Below are 17082 nucleotides of genomic sequence, written 5' to 3'. Positions count from 1 at the left end.
CTTTGAATACTATAGTTTTGTAATATACGTTGAAATCAGGAAGAGTGATACCTCCAGATTTGTTCCTCTTTTTCATGATTGCTTTGGCTATTTGGTGTCTTTTGTGGGTCCAGAGGGTGTTGCATTCTAGAAGGGCCATTCTTCTTTAAGCTGGACTGTGTCATGGCTCATAAGATGTCTAGAATCCCTGTCCACTACGTGCCGGGGCAACCTCACCCAGTCATCGTGACAACAAAAAATACCCCCTCATACTCACAGATGCCCCCCCCCCAGGGAATGATATTATCTTTTTTTTTGAGATGTGAGCCTTAGCTGGGCTATTTGTCATTCTCTTCTGGCTGACATCCACTGGTCAAAATGCCAGCTCTTTCATGAAGCACACTGGGCTTCTGTTGAGGCTCCCTGTGGATACTTCCACAATGCCCTGTCCCCTGACTTTGGCTTTGCATTCTCCAAGTGACCTCTTATGACCCCCCCCTGGAGTCTGCCCCAAAGACTCTCCAGGCCAGGGTTTCTTGTGCCAGCAGCCAGCTTCTCGGTTGGGATCCACTGTAGGAAGCCAGCTACTTTCTGTGGCATCCACCTGTCCCCTGAGGAGCACCAGGTGTACAGGCTGCCTGTGACTGTCATCTCCTCCCAGTTGCCATAGTGAGCTGCCTCAATCATGCTCCCGTGTGGGTCCCCCAACTCCAGGCACACATGTCAAGTTCCCACCAAAATTAGTCTCTCCCATGCTACAGCCTGGTGCCCAGACATGTCTGAAACTTAGCAGACCTGCAGCCAGAGAGTAAGACACTGGTCCCTGTTTTTATGGGCACCACCTCTCTCTATCCACTTGAGTTCGGCTCACTTGACTTGGAAGGAGGAAGGGAAAATCTAGAGTGCTTTCTGCTTCCTTGGGTGCCCTCCTCTCTCCACTGTCTAGTCTTCCATGATAGGAGCCACTATGGCTGATGGTGGTAGTTGATAGGATTGAGCCATAAGGGGTGTATCTGACATCTCTCTTAGCAGGTGGAAGAACTTGTCTATCCTCCATTTTAGGGTTTCTCCTAACTTCTAGAACAGCTACTAATGTCTTTTTCCACTTCCCTTTACAAATGACTGAACAAGCACAGTTCTTTGGGAAACAGTAAGTAGATCTCTGAGCCCAGAAGTCAGGTTGTATGTAGAGTAGATGAGAGTAAATGAGTCAGGTGGAATCCTGGAATATGGGTAGTGATTTTTATGTGCTGAACTCTACATTATGGGCTTCCAATGCGTCATCTCATTAAGTTTTACAGAGAAAGAAATTGAGGCTCAAAGAGGTCAGTTGACTTGCCCAAGTTCACTCAGCTGAGAGGTTGAAGGGCCCGGCCATGAACCAAGGTGTCTCAGGAATGCCACGCTCTCTAAACCCCTGTCTGTCCTCTACTGCCCAGATGCATGGACCCACCAAACTTGGCCCCACAATTTTCTTACATAACTCTAAAAGAATTTTCAGCACTTTGGAGGCAGCCTTTAGGACACTAGTCCACTGTCTTCCTCATGTTGGACCCGCTGAAATAAATCCCTGTCTTGTTTCACCACTGCTCTCTCTCTGCCTCTAGATTTATGAGGGCAAGTGGCCTAGCCTGGTGTGTTTGGGAGCCCTGGACCCAGGTGCTCTTGATCTTTGGTAAATTACCCCCAATTTGCAGATGAGGCTCAGAGACATAAAGACCATACAACTGATGGGCAGTCATGTCCAACTTAGACATTCTGGCTCCCAACCTGTATTTTCTTTGCCTTTTTCTCTCCAGAAAATTCAAAGAGTCTTCGGATTGGGATGCACCCTTAGTTTACATTCTACAACTTCCCATCCAGCTGTTCTGTGCCTCCATTAGCTGCTGGGGGCAGCTTTGCTTTGCTTGGGGACATCGCTTTGCTTGGGGACATGATGTTTGCTTGGGGACATCGCTGCCTGGCTCCCACCTCCTATTTTCAAATCTTGTCTTAAAAACACTATGGGGCCCCACTAGGAACACCAGAGTTGGGGCAAAGATGATTTTAAGCTGAAAACATGTGACATTCAACAGATGCAGAAAGAAGCCTTCTCAGCCTCCCTTCTCTATCAGCAACAACTTCTAGGAAATGAGGCTTCCACGAGCCCCTTCTTTGGGACAAGCCTACTTCCGGGAGAGAGACCAAAGATAAACCTACAGTAAATCCCCTCTCTGGGGGAGTTTCACAGTCCTGAAGAAGATGGAAAGACTATACACACCTGTAGAGACAAACATCATCATAAACTTTCTATCTCCCATTTGTTTTCCTAAAAATCCATTTGTCTTTCCTAAAGAAGAGACCTGTTTCTTCTTCCCAGCAAAACCTCTCCGTCCACTTTTGTCCCACGAAGTTAGGTATATAAGCCTCTAACTTTACCCATTTATTGATCTACCTCTTATGTTAGCTCCTTTTGGTATGCATACAAATAAGCCTTTTGTCACCTGTTACTATGTCAGTTTAATTTGCATGTCCCTATTGATTGAATCTAAGAGGGTAGAGGAAAAGTTCTTCCTCTCCCATAACATCTTGTCCCTGACCCTCATATCTGATCTCTACCCTGGCATATCTACTCACCCTACTCTCTGAGTGCTTACCCCACAAGAGTTAGATGGTTATTACTGGGGACAAAGGTTTATAACGCCCAGACACTGTCTTTTGGATGCCACATCTACTGCTCACCCCTGTATCCCTGCATCACTGTGTCCCTGTCCCAGGTACTCGGTGGGGCTTCCCTAACTGTTTACTGGCTGAAGGAATGGAGTGTCCTGCTCAACTGTGAACAGCTCTGTCATTCTCCACTGTTTCTGGCCAAGTGTAGAGACGTATAAACTGCAATCACTTCCACATCCCTCCAGGGTTTCAAATGTGGCCCTTCAGGCTTCCTTCCCTCTTACTTTTAGACAAGTTCGCAGGATCCTCATCACCTTGAAAAAGCCTCATCTTCTGACCCAGCTTCTGTTTCTGTTCCTTTCTGACTCCTCTCATTTTTGCAGCAGGACTGCAGAAGCTGCTACTCCATGTTCCCGGGGTTTATTTCTCCAGAACCTTCCATCCTGCTGTGATTTCCGTGCCCTCCATTCTCCTACACCTGCTCATCATACCTAACATTTTTTTTTTTACCTCTGGAAATAATATATTCCTTATAGGAAATTAAAAAGTAGAGAAAAAATATATATAACTCAGAAAATACAGGCATGCCATTTTTCTACTATCAGATAGATACAACCCCAGTTAATAGTTTGGTGTGTTTCTTTAAGCTTTTTTTTTTTTTTTTACGTATAATAAGTAAGCAAAATTGGAATCATACTATATATTTAATGTTATATTTTCCCTCTTTATATAAAATAGTATCACAATCATTGATCATGAGTGTTTTTCTCACATCATTAACTACTCTTTGAAAGAAATGAATTTTTGTAATTATAATATTCTATTATGTAGGTTTATTTCTTTCATTCAACAAACATTTATTGAACATCTATTATGTGCCAAATACTGTTTTAGGCACTAAAACAAGTCAGATAAATGCCCCCCTCTCATGGAGCTGAACTTTGGGAGGGAAAAAGCTATAAAACAATGCGATATTTTGGTTGTTAGATATGCCATAATGTATATCAGGCCTGCATTTTTGGACTTTATGCTGCTTTCACATTCAGGAGCAGGTGTTCTGTGTCAGAAAGAACTGAGCTTTACCTTTGTGCCTTTGATAAGTTATTTAACCTCTTCTTCCATCAGTGCCTTCATCTGTAAAATGGGTGTAAAACTAGCATTTCCTCACTGAGGTAAATGCAATACTGCCTGCAAAGCACTCAGCACCTGGTAATCACTTAACACAAGTCAGCTGTCATTTTTATTGCAACAAAGGAACAGAAATCCATGTCTCCATGCTCAGTAAATTTTTGCAGGACTAACTCCTAGAATTAGAATGAGGTGGGTCAAAGTTGCCATTTGTAAAGCATTGACATAATGCCAAACTGCCTCGAAGGAAGGTTACACTCCTATTGGTAGAGTCGGAGGCATTGATAGAATGTGCCCTGGGAATCTCGTTAAGGACCATATCCCATGGCCTTGGGGTTCCCTGTCCTATTTCTCTATGCTGCTCTGTGCACTGGACACCACTGACCCCCTTGAGAATTCTCTTCCCATCGCTTCCTTGACATACACACTACCAGGACTCCACTCTCGCCCTCTCGCTGCCCCTTCTCATGCCCCCCTGACTGCTCTCTAATGACAGCCATTCCCCAGAGTCAGTTCTGGACTGTCAGGCTCCTCCCTCCACGTCCCCTGCCTTGGAAAGTTCCGTGACTGCGGCCAGCACCTCTGTGAAAACGCATCCACAGCACTTCCACCTTCTCTCTTAGTTTGTGGCTGTCTTACCAGGAGTTCATTGAACTTCTTGGATCTGTGAGTTAACGCTTTTTCACCAACCTCGAGGTGTTATTGATAATTCATGTTTTACAATGTTTTTTGGCTTCTTTCATCCCCCTTTCCTTGTGCATTCCACTGCATTTCTGTGTATGTTGTGACACTAGGTACTGTCCCAGACCTCTGAGGCTCTGTTCATTTTTCCCCCACTTTTTCCTGTCCTCTGAATTGTGTTTCTATCCATCTTTCTTTAATTACACGGATTCTTTCTTCTGCCCATCGAACCCCCCTAGGGAGGTGCTTGAGCTTTTGAGTAATTCAAATCTTGGCCCCCTCCACTTCCTAGCCAAGTCCGCCTAACCTCTCTGAACCCCGGTTTCCTCATAAGATGGGGGTGACGATACCTTTCTCTCAGATCTCAGCGGGAATTGACATAGAAGTGTGCCAGGTGGGTTCGCACCGTAATGATTCGATCAATGGTAGCGATCTACTCTTCTACAAATTAAACTTTTAACTTTGAGATAATTACGAATTCACACGCAGTTGTTAGAAATCATACAGACCGCTCTTGCATGGTCTTCGCCAGCTTCTGCCAGCGGCAACGTCTCGCACAGCTGAGTGCAATGCTGTTGGCAGGGCCCAAGCAGACCAGGTTCATCCAGGTACCGCTGATAAAATCCAGAGGCAGAGAGACAAACAGTGGCAAAACAAGAAAGGGGTTTATTTCGGTGAGGCGGGCGCTGGAAGACAGCAGACTGGTGTCCCAGGGTCTCCAGAGGGCTGAAGATACTTGTTGGGTGAGGTAAGAAAACTGTCGGACAAAGTCAGTGGGTCCGTGCAGCTGGGCGGTGGGGGTCAGGTTGGTCACTGTCTTGGGGTCAGTCACGCGGGGTCTTGCTGGTGTGAGGACAGTTGTGATTGCTGGGGGTGAGGGGGGGCAGTTTCAGCTCCCATCACAGGAAGCTTTGCCGGCCTGGTCTTCTGCCCGAGTTAAAAGATAAGCTGAGAAGAAGAACTTAATAAGTTAGAAAATACAGACTGAGGTCAAAATGAAGATAGTTAAGGCAATAACCGAGCCCTATTTCAGTAACACATGGGAGTCACAGCATGGCTGTGCGTCATCCGGGCACATGTCTAAGATGGCAGCCACGGGGCACCTGGTAAAAGTGCAGGTGGAATCTGAGGTCTTCAGCTTTAGTTCATCTCTCATGATCCAGAGCTCAGGACAGAAATGAAGTGGAGGAGGAGGAAGAGGAGGGAGAGGGTGGTGGGATTGGGGGTCCAGTGATGATGGGGTGACTTGGTTCCAAGAGGAGTTAAGGCAGACCTTCCTCGGGTATAAGTGGTCAACCTGGTGGGGTCTGAACAGAGGGATGGAAGGTGGCTGCAGTGATGCCAATGAGTAGATTCCAGAAGTGCCTAACGGGTGTGGGGGAGAGAAAATGATTTTCCCTGTACCCTTCTAGGTTCTTGGCTGAGACACCCCTGTAACAAAAAGACTGATTAACAGGAGAAAGATAAACAAAGTTTAATAACATGTATACCTTCTATATACTGGTGAGAAAACCAAGTATCTCTCTGAAATGGCCCAAACCACCCCCTTAAATACTATCTTCAGCTAAAGACAAAATGGGAGGTTACCAGGAAAGCACAGAAAACAAGGGCATGCTTGTTAGGCAGCTGTAAGTCTTTGCCTTCTCCTTTGACAAAGGTTCCTAGAGATTTGCTTGGTAGGTCTTGGTGTGAGGGAGATGCTCTTATAAATGGACGGCATTTATACTTGTAAATGTCTCTTACAAAAGGGTAACTTCTACTCACTTAACAGAGCTGTTTCTGTGTCTGCGGTTTCTTAAAAATGACCAGCTTTGGGGGCACCTGGGTGGCTCAGTCCGTTAAGCTGTTAAGCGCCTGACTCTTGATTTCGGCTCAGGTCATGATCTCATGGTTCGTGAGGGTGAGCCCCGCATCGGGCTCTGCACTGAGTACAGAACCTGCTTGGGATTCCTTCTCTCTGCTCCTCCCCAACTTGTGCTCTCTCTCTCTCTCTCTCTCTCTCTGTCTCTCTCAAAATAAACATAAATAAACTTAAAAATTTTTTCTTAAATAACCAGCTTTAAACAATCCTATGCCAGAGAGGCAAGTTTTGGGGTGACAAATTCTGCTCCCCTTCAGGGGCCAGGGTTTGAGCCTGATAGAGGCCCACTACCTGGCTTCCCAGCCAGGCCCAAAAGGCCATCGTAGGAAAAAGGACTGGCCAGCCCGGGGGGNTGGGGGAGGGGGTGGGGAGGGCACCCAGGGCCGTTTGGAAGCCTAGTACCAGAGACCATGAAGGAATTTGTAATCTGGTCAGGAGAAACCGGCCGCGGCGCAGAATTTGGTTCATGGCTCCCTCTACCGGCGGCTCTCTGAACTGCATGCACCTATGGGCCTCTCAGACAACTGGCCGCTGTGCATTCCTATTTCAGTGACCGAGCGCAGAAAACGCACCCGCAGGGGCGGCTGGGTGGCTTAGTCGGTTAAGCGTCCGACTTTCGCTTAGGTCATGATTTCGCGGTTCGTGGGTTCGAGCCCCGCGTCGGGCTCTGTGCTGACTGCCAGCTCAGAGCCTGGAGCCTGTTTCAGTCTGTGACTCCCTCTCTTTCTGACCCTCCCCTGCTCACGCTGTCTCTCTCTCTCTCTCCTAGAAATAAATAAAACATTTAAAAAAGAAAAGAAAAGAAAACGCACCCACAGTGACAAGCAGCCTGGGCATTAAAGCTGGGGGTTATTTTTGGTGACAGATGATCAAACTTCAAGTCATTTTACCCAAATGCCTCATTTAAACAAGTGTTTAACAAACATGTCATGCTTACCACATGCCAGGCACTGTTATCAATACTTTACAAATGTCACCTAATTTATTATACCAAGTAGTTTTGTGAATAGGGTCTATTGGTACACCCATTTTACAGATGGGGAAACTCAAGCCTGGGGCCACACACTGATATGCTCTGTGAGTGGCAAGCTGGGGTCAAATCCAGGCAACCTGACTTCAGTCTGTGCTTGTAACCATCAGGCTATTGTGGAGAACAAGATGGGCTCACTCATGTCAAGCAGCGACGTCAGCAGCCATGGGCGTCGCAGCTGAGACCAGATAGTGCCCAAACCAGCACAGGTGACAACATCCAGAACTGATAACCAGCAGAACGAGAGAAGACCTACAGAGGCTCAAGACTAATTACACCTCTTTTTAAAGAAAGGACTTTGGAGCAAACTGTCAGACTCTCCAGACGTTGACCTCTCATATCTGACCACATCAAAAAGACAACTGCCACCAAAGGCTGTGCCCACTGATCTCCAAACACACCAGAAATCCTCCACTGCTTATTCACAAAAAGCAGCAGGTGCCAAAGAGCTGCCCAGGACCAGACAGAGGCCTCACCCCAACAACCACGTGCTCATAGGCTGAGCACATTGAGTTCCTTAACTTCCTCTTGTATCTTGTGTTCTGGCTGACTTTGTCTTGTGCTTTGCTCTGTGTGACATATGTGATGCCAAATTAAATGCGTAGTGAAATGTCATTGAATTTCTAATCCTGAACCTGCTCTACAAGTTAGCCTTGCTTTATGATTGAATCAACGTGACATTACAGAAAGACACACTCGTGTGTGCGCCTTCATAGCATGCTCATGAGTTTGCACAGTTGGCAGAATTCTGGGTCATTGACTCACTGCGTGTTAGACAATTTGGAAGAATCAGAAAAGACTCCTTGTGTACTACTTGAATTGCCTATAGCAGAAGTAGTAAATAATAAACTGGGGAGTAGATTTGTGTGAATGTAGACTTTCCAGGCATCTCGCGTGGGGTGAGATCCTAAGGCATCAGCAAAGGCAGGTGAAACCGAAACCGGTTCTATGCAGGGAGCAGTGGTCAGTGGAAGCTCATCCGGGGCTTTACCCCATTTGCAAGCAGGGCCCGAGGCGGAGCTAGCCAAAGCCGAACCCAAGACACACTGCTTCAGAAGGGCGGTTGGAGAGTTAAGAAAGATGAAACTATTTGGAAACATGGCAAAAATACATTCCACTAGTGAGCAAAATAATCTACAACTTGCCAGAAGGACATGAACAAAAATTGTGGAAAAATATGTGTACATATCCCAGGTATAAGTGGGAAATAGAGCTCTACTAGTTAAGGAATTGGGTGTCGCAGCTGCGAGGGTACAAAAATGGAAGGGAAATGTGGGCACTAAGTAAATGCCTTAAAAAGGTGGGAAGGGCCAAGATGCCGGACAACACAGAAGACCCGTGGTACACACAGAGTTAGAAGTCAGAAAGAAACTCACTGCCAGGACCCCGGGAGAAGTAATCATGGATCTAAAGGACCCTAAAAGGGGCGCCTGGGTGGATCAGTCGGTTGAGCATCCAACTTCGGCTCGGGTCATGATCTCACGGTTTGTGGGTTCGAGCCCCGCGTCGGGCTCTGTGCTGACAGCCAGCTCAGAGCCTGGAGCCTGTTTCAGATTCTGTATCTCCCTCTCTCTGTGATCCTCCCCTGCTCACACTGTCTGTCTGTCTCTCTCTCTCAGAAATAAATAAAACATTAAAAATAAATAAATAAATAAATAACCCTAAAAACATACACCCTTACTGTCAAGAGCGTCTACTGCAGTTGCCCGTCTTCCCAGTGAAAACCATCTGGCTCAGTCGGTTGAGCAGCTGACTCTTGATTTTGGCTTAGGTCTTGATCCTCCATCAAGCCCGAGGTGGGCTCCAGCTCAGCGTGAATGGATCCCGCTTGGGATTCTCTTTCTCTCCCTCTCCCCCTCCCCTCCACTGTCTCTCCAAAACAAAACAAAAACCATCTTGCAGCCAGGCCAGGACCAACAAAGAGGCAAAAATAGTACTCTTACTAACAGAGTAATAAGGAAGTTCAAATCAATGAATAATTTAAATGCAAAGGACAAGACACCCTTGGGATCTTCCATCCTGAGGATTCAGGAAACCGTGATAACCCAGGGATGGGTTTGGCAGGGAGGATTATCAAAGCAGACCTATAATTACAAGAAAGGGTGTTAACTTAAATCACACTCAAGGATAACCCGCGGAAGTAACAAAAGATGGAGAATATACTTGTGCTGAGCTTCAAAAACTTAGGACAGATTTCTGTCAAAAAAAAGTATACTTGATATAGACGGATTACTCCATGTGTGGGTTAACGGAGTGAACGCGATGGTACATCAGGTACAGACACGCATCAGGTATCTGGTCTTAGGGGCAACACCTTTGGCTGCCTATGTGCTGCTTGACAAGTGACTCCATGTTGCTCTCTACATTTCTAAATCTATTTTCTATATCCTGAGGTCTTTCCTGATGCCTTGAAGCTTACTTGTAAAACTCAAGAACCAGTGGAGACTCTGCTTTCTCAGCTCTGGGCCAACTTCTCCATCCTTTCATGGAGCAATGAGTCCTGCACAGCCAGCCGGATTCCAGAGAGGGCAAAAGATAAAAGGGCATGTTGGACCCTGCGGCACCAAACACCTGGCTGTTAGCATTCCAGACTGTTATCCCACACGCCACCTCGAGGGGGAGCCATGTGAACAAAGAGCAAAGGCAGCCCGTGTGGACTTCACCCAGAAGGAAACCCTGAAGGAAAGGCGCCCATCCTTGCTAGTGCCTAGCACAGTGCCCGAGACACTTGGCAAATGCAGGGATGAACAGAGGAAGGAGAGGGGGGCCAAGGGGCCCGGAGGGAAGAGGAGAGGTGGGTAGAGAAACAAATATGGAGACTGGTGGTGTCGCTGCAGCATCTAAATGCTGCACCTATGTCCTCTCTTCCGTAGGCCATCTCTCCAAACGTTTCTGATGGCTTGGCCATCAGTAAAGATTTTTGAAAAAGAGTTGACCACCAAGCCCTATTTGTATATTTATTTATTTATCTAACAAATCCCCATACGTATATATTTTTTAAATTTCAATAAGCTTCATTTTTTTCCCTTCATAGTTTATTGTTAAGTTGGTTTCCATATGACACCCAGTGCTCATCCCAACAAGTGCCCTCCTCCATGATCATCACCCCCCTTCCCCTCTCCCCCACCCCTGTCAGCCCTCAGTTTGTTCTCAACATTCAAGAGTCTCTCATGGTTTGCCTCCCTCTCTCTCCCCAACTATTTTCCCCCCTTCTTTTCCCCCACGGTCCTCCGTTAAGTTCCTCCTAATTCTCCTATATGTGCAAACATATGGTATCTGTCTTTCTCTGCCTGACTTATTTCACTCATATAACACCCTCAAGTTCCATCCATGTTGCTACAAATAGCCAGATTTCAATCTTTCTCATTGCCATGTAGTATTCCGTTGTATAGATAAACCACACCTTCTTGACCCTTTCATCAGCTGATGGAAATTTGGATTCTTTCCACGATTTGGCTATTGTTGAAAGTGCTGCTAACATTGGGGTACATGTGCCCCTGTGCATCAGCACTCCTGTATCCCTTGGGTAAATTCCCAGCAGTGCTATTGCTGGGTCATAGGAGAGTTTTACTGTTAATTTTGTGAGGAACCTCCACACTGTTTTCCAGAGGGGCTGCACCAGTTTACATTCCCACCAACAGTGCAGGAGGGTGCCCGTTTCTCCACATCCTCGCCAGCATCTAGAGTTCTCTGATTTGCTCATTTTAGCCACTCTGACTGGTGTGAGGTGGTATCTCAGTGTGGTTTTGATTTGTATTTCCCTGATGAGGAGGGATGCTGAGCATCGTTTCATGTGTCTGTTGGCCATCTGGCTGTCCTCTCTGGAGAAGTGTCTGTTCATGTCTTCTGCCCATTTCTTCACTGGATTATTTGTTTTTCAGGTGTGGAGTTTGGTGAATTCCTTATAGATTTTGGATACTAGCCCTTTATCTGATATGTCATTTGCAACTATCTTTTCCCATTCTGTCAGTTGCCTATTAGTTTTATGGATTGTTTCCTTTGCCTTGTAGAGCTTTTTATTTTGATGAGGTCCCACTAGTTCATTTCTGCTCTTGATTCCCTTGCCTTTGGGGATGTGTTGAGTAAGAAATTGCTGCGGTTGAGGTCAAGGAGGTTGTTTCCTGCTTTCTCCTCTAGGGTTTTGATGGTTTCCTGTCTCACATTAAGGTCCTTCATCCCATTTTGAGTTTATGTTTGTGTATGGTGTAATAAAGTGGTCTAGTTTCATTCTTCAGCATGTTGCTGTCCACTTCTCCCAGCACCATCTGTTAAAGAGGTTGTCTGTTTTCCATTGGATACTCTTTTCTGCTTTGTCAAAGATTAATTGGCCATACATTTGTGGGTCCAATTTTGAGTTCTCTATTCTATTCCACCGGTCTACGTGTCTGTTTTTGTGCCAATACCATACTGTCTTGATGATGACAGCTTTGTAGTAGTGGCTAAAGTCTGGGATTGATGCCTCCCATTTTGTTTTTCTTCTTCAATATTTCTTTGGCTATTCGGGGTCTTTTGTGGTTCCATACAAATTTTAGGATAGTTTGTTCTAGTTTTGAGAAGAATGCTGTTGCAGTTTTGATTGTGATTGCATTGAATGTGTAGATTGCTTTGGGTAGTAATGACATTTTAACAATATTTATTCTTCTAATCCATGAGCATGGAATGTTTTTCCATTTTTTTGTGTCGTCTTCAATTTCCTTCATAAGTTTTTTATAGTTTTCATCATACAGATCTTTTACGTCTTTGGTTAGGTTTATTACTAGGTATTTTATGTTTGTTTGTTGTTTGTTTTTGTGCAATTGTGAATCGGATCAGTTTCTTGATATCTCTTTTTGTTGCTTCATTATTGGTGTATAAAAATGCAACCGATTTCTGTACATTGATTTTGTACCCTGCGACTTTGTCGAATTCATGGATCAGTTCTAGTAGGCTTCTGGTGGAGTCTGTTGGGTTTTCAATGTAGAGTAACATGTCACATGCAAAAAGTGAAAGTTTAACTTCATCTTTGCCAATTCTGATGCTTTTTATCTGCTTTTGTTGTCTGATGGCTGATGCTAGGACTTGCAGCACTATGTTAAACAACAGTGGTGAGAGTGGGCATCCCTGTCGTGTTCCTGATCTCAGGGGGAAAGCTCTCAGTTTTTCCCCACTGAGGATGATATTAGCTGTGGGCTTTTAATAAATGACTTTTATGATGTTTAAGTAAGTTCCTTCTATCCTGACTTTCTCGAGGGTTTTTATTAAGAAACGATGCTGTATTTTGTCAAATGCTTTTTCTGCATCTATTGACGGGATCACGTGGTTTTTATCTTTTCTTTCATTAATGTGATGTATCACATTGATTGATTTACAAATATTGAACCAGCCCTGTAACCCTGGAATGAATCCCACTTGATCATGGTAGATAATTTTTTTTATATGCTGTTGAATTCAACTTGCTAATATCTTGTTGAGGATTTTTGCATCCATATTCATCAAGGATATTGGTCTGTAGTTCTCTTTTTTTTTTTTTTTTTGCTGAGTCTCTGTCTGGTTTGGGAATCAAAGTGATGTTGCCTTTATAGAATGAGTCTGGAAGTTTTCCTTCGATTTCTATTTTTTGGAATAGTTTGAGAAGAGTGGGTATTAACTCTGGTTTAAATATCTGGTAGAATTCCCCCAGGGAAACCACCTGGCCCAGGGCTCTTATTTTTGGGATATTTTTGATAACTGATTTGATTTCTTCACTAGTTACCCCATACATGTATTTATCTATTATATACACATACAGAGGCCTTCAAATTGAGGTATGTAAACCGCTAGGATTTGGGAATCGATTTCTTGTTCCTCAGTTGCCATGTCTTCTCCATCCTAAAACCTGCTCTCTGAGACTGAAGATGCATTCCCAAAGTTCTTCTGCCACCGAACAGAAGAAAGCCCACCCCACTCACCCACCTTTATCTCGCTATATCTTGGTCTGGGGGTCTCACACAGAAATGACTGAGAAAATGGCTTTGGAAAGCTCCTTTGAGGACTAAAATCAAAGCACCATAAATACTTGGGGCGTAGGGTTTCCCCATCATATACATATTTCTGCAGGGGGTGAAGTTTAGCAATGGGAAGGAGGCAGCACAGCCCACAGTGGGGTGTTCTGAATTCAGATGTCAAGGATGCTGTCCAAGTGCGAGTGATGAGAATTCTCGTTTGATGGTCTGTCCTCTTTAATAAAACACATAGACATAAAATGTGTCACTCTTGACAGAGTGTCCCTGGAGAATAAGGCAAACAAACATTGGTAAGAGATACTGAAGCTGAAAATCGCTCTTTAAAATGTGTTTAAATATTAGCATTTTTTCCAACTAATCTCAATACTTGCCCCTAGGATGAAATGTAACTTAGAACAGCTAAAGTAATATTGGTTTATGACACTCTTTCCAGTGTAATTACAATGTTTCCTGGAACTACTCACTACTGCAAGATGCTTTAGATAAAACAAAACCCCACAGATCAAATTTGAACATGGTTTCTTTCAGATTCGGTGGATGTTATTTTATGAGGTTATGGAAACCGATTTATCTAGTCATATGAAATATTGATTCTGACTAATGTCAGAGTCAAGCCTCATCTTCTTTTAAAATGTTCTGTATTTTCTACATCCTATTTCTGAAATTCTATGTGCCAGAAAATTTGAAAAATGCACACACACGCACATTTACCAGAGGAATGCCATACATTTTGTCATAATCCTCGCTTCACAGAGAACTTTTATTTTTAGCTATGTTACATTGCATTATTGAAAATTAATTAAAGAGAAATAAAGATTAATTTATCTTGTTTTGTAACAAGATAAATTATGATAAAATGGATGCATTAATTTTCAAAATTTATCTTAACTGCTTTTGGTCACTTCTTACCAGATATATTCTGTAATTTATACCTCAGCAGTTTTCAAAAATAATATCTCTTGCGTTACATACTAAGAAGTTTATGGGGCACCTGGGTGGCTCAGTCGGTTGACTGTCTCACTCTTGATTTCAGCTCAGGTCATGATCCCAGGGTCGTGGGATCGAGCCCCTCATCAGGCTCTGTGCTGAGCATGAAGCCTGCTTAAGTTCTCTCTCTCTCTCTCTCTCTCTCTCTCTCTCAAGTAATTTTTCTTTCAGGTTTATGTGGNCTGTAATTTATACCTCAGCAGTTTTCAAAAATAATATCTCTTGCGTTACATACTAAGAAGTTTATGGGGCACCTGGGTGGCTCAGTCGGTTGACTGTCTCACTCTTGATTTCAGCTCAGGTCATGATCCCAGGGTCGTGGGATCGAGCCCCTCATCAGGCTCTGTGCTGAGCATGAAGCCTGCTTAAGTTCTCTCTCTCTCTCTCAAGTAATTTTTCTTTCAGGTTTATGTGTTTGAAAAATGAAGTCCTACTTGTTTGTGTTTTTTTCCGACAGGAAATAAATCTGATGTGGCCAAATGGCTTGAAGTTGAACACTCTATGCAAATGGATATGTCCCCTAAACTGAGTGCTCTAAATCACTGCTGCTCCACGGTTTTGACAACATGTATTGAAAGGAGGTTATATGATTTTTATAATCTTATGAAAAATATTATAATATCCTAGAGATACAATGAAATGAATGACATTAAAAATTTCCCGACATTTTGTTTAAACCAGGAACCTCTGCATGAAGGGGTAACAGGGATACAGGTTAATGTTTTGACATGTTTTGGTAAAGCCTGTTGGGTGCTTTCCCCAGAAACTGAGAAGTCGAGTGATCTCATGGCTGGATAACAAATCCTTTGTACATCCCATGTTTTCTCGTTCTTTGCAACCACACGGAAGAAAGACTTCATTCTGGCTACCATCAATAATAGACTTTGCTAATGGATCATTACGTGATTTTTGGTTTATGACACAGAAGGACTTAAAAGGATTGAGTGACATTTTCATTACTAAATTCTTTCCTTTCCCATTCATGTGAACAAGAGTCCTCAGCCCAAACATCTATACAAATAACACATAGGAATAGAATTGATGAGGAACCCTCCCTTCTTCTGTCAATGTCATGGTCATCCATGGATAGATTATATGGGGGAAAACGTGTCTATTAGGTCAATTCAGCCAAGACTTCAGGGGTTCCTAACACGTGCACAGCTAGAAGACCTTGGGAGCGGCCTCCAACAGCTTAGGCTGTGATTCTGGGATTGAAATCCTGCCCCCTCGAGGATGTTGCATTAACCAGGGCCCAGCCAGGACATCAGATGCCACTCAAGCATTTGCAACAGAGACTGAAGGCAGGTTCTAAGAAGCCAACACAGATAAGGAAGCAGCTTGGAGATTAGCAACTGCAGGAAGTCCCTGTCAGCACTGGGGTGGAAGGACACAGGGAACCTCAACCCCGGGGGCCTGTCACTCTGTGGGAGCCAGAGCTATGGTTGTCCTGACCAGTGAGCTCTGAAGCCACCTTGCCTATGCAGCTGCTGCCCCCACCACTGGAAGCTGAAAGGAGAGAAAAACGCTCCTGATTTCTCCATCTTTTCTCTTCCATTCTCCCACCAGAGCTGCTCATTGACCCAACCTGGCTGACATGGTGACCTGGAGATGGAAAGGAATGGATCTGGGGTACTACTACTATCCTCTTGAACAGATGGGGAAACTGAGGCACAAACAGAGAAGTGATATGCCCCTGTTTGGACAGCTAGTATGTCTGGCAGAGTAAGGACTCTCCAAAGATGTCCACGTCCTAATCTCTGTAACCTGTGAATATAGTGGGTTAAATGGTAAGGGGGGGAGGGCAGATTAGGTCACGCATGGAATTATGGGTACTAATCAATTGACCTAAAGATAGATTATCCTGGATTACCTGGGTGGGTGTGATGTGATTGCCAACGTCCTTAAAAGTGAAAGAGGGAGGCAGAAGTGGAGTCAGAGAGAGAGAGATGTGATGACAGAAGCAGGGTCAATGTTACCGGCTTTAGGACGTTCAGTCAAGGAACGCAGGGGGCCTCTTGAAGCTGAAAAAGGCAAGGGAAGGGATTCTCCCTAGAGCTTCCCGAAAAGACTACACTAAGTTTGTAGTAATTTCTTATAGCAGCAATAGGAAACCGAGACAGCAGTGAGTGATGGAGTCCAGATTCAGACCCAAGTGTTCTGAGGCCAAAATCTGTTGCTGTCTTCCCTGTCGGGTTATATTGCTTTGAATCTAACTCCCCTTAAGCCTCCACTGGGAATTACGTGTCTGTTTTTCACTTCTTTACCATACAGTGTCTCCAGTCTCTCTCACCCGCGGCTCTCACTTCAGGGCCTTTGCACTGGCTGTTCCCTCTGCCTGGAAAGCTTTCCTCCAGATATCTGAATAGCTAATTCTCTAATTCCACAAGTTTTTGTTCAGATATCATCCTATTTAAAGTCAGAAGCACCTACCAGCACTGCTGCATGATCTCTAGTCCTCCTTCCTATTTTATTTTCCCCAAAGCATTTATCATCATGTACGTGCTATATACTTATTTACTTGTTTATTGTAAAATCGATTAGGAAAAGGATTTTTGTCTGTTTGTTCCCCGTGGTATCCTCAGACCGTACAGGACAGCCTGGAACGTGGTGTGCTCAGTAGTTATTTGTTGAATGAATTGTGAGATGGGATGACGAGGTAGGAACAAGGTAGGGATGGAAAGAGGGATGAGATATGAAACATGACAGAAGCAAAGCCGCAAGACTTGACCACTGAGGTGGCTGGGAATAGGAGGGGCTGGAGGGGAGGCTTCTGGCTTAGGTCT

This window comes from Crocuta crocuta, unplaced genomic scaffold (assembly GCF_008692635.1).
Source record: "Crocuta crocuta isolate KB4526 unplaced genomic scaffold, BGI_CrCroc_1.0 scaffold299, whole genome shotgun sequence".
NCBI classification, from domain to species: domain Eukaryota; kingdom Metazoa; phylum Chordata; class Mammalia; order Carnivora; family Hyaenidae; genus Crocuta; species Crocuta crocuta.
This window is presented reverse-complemented; position numbering follows the sequence as displayed.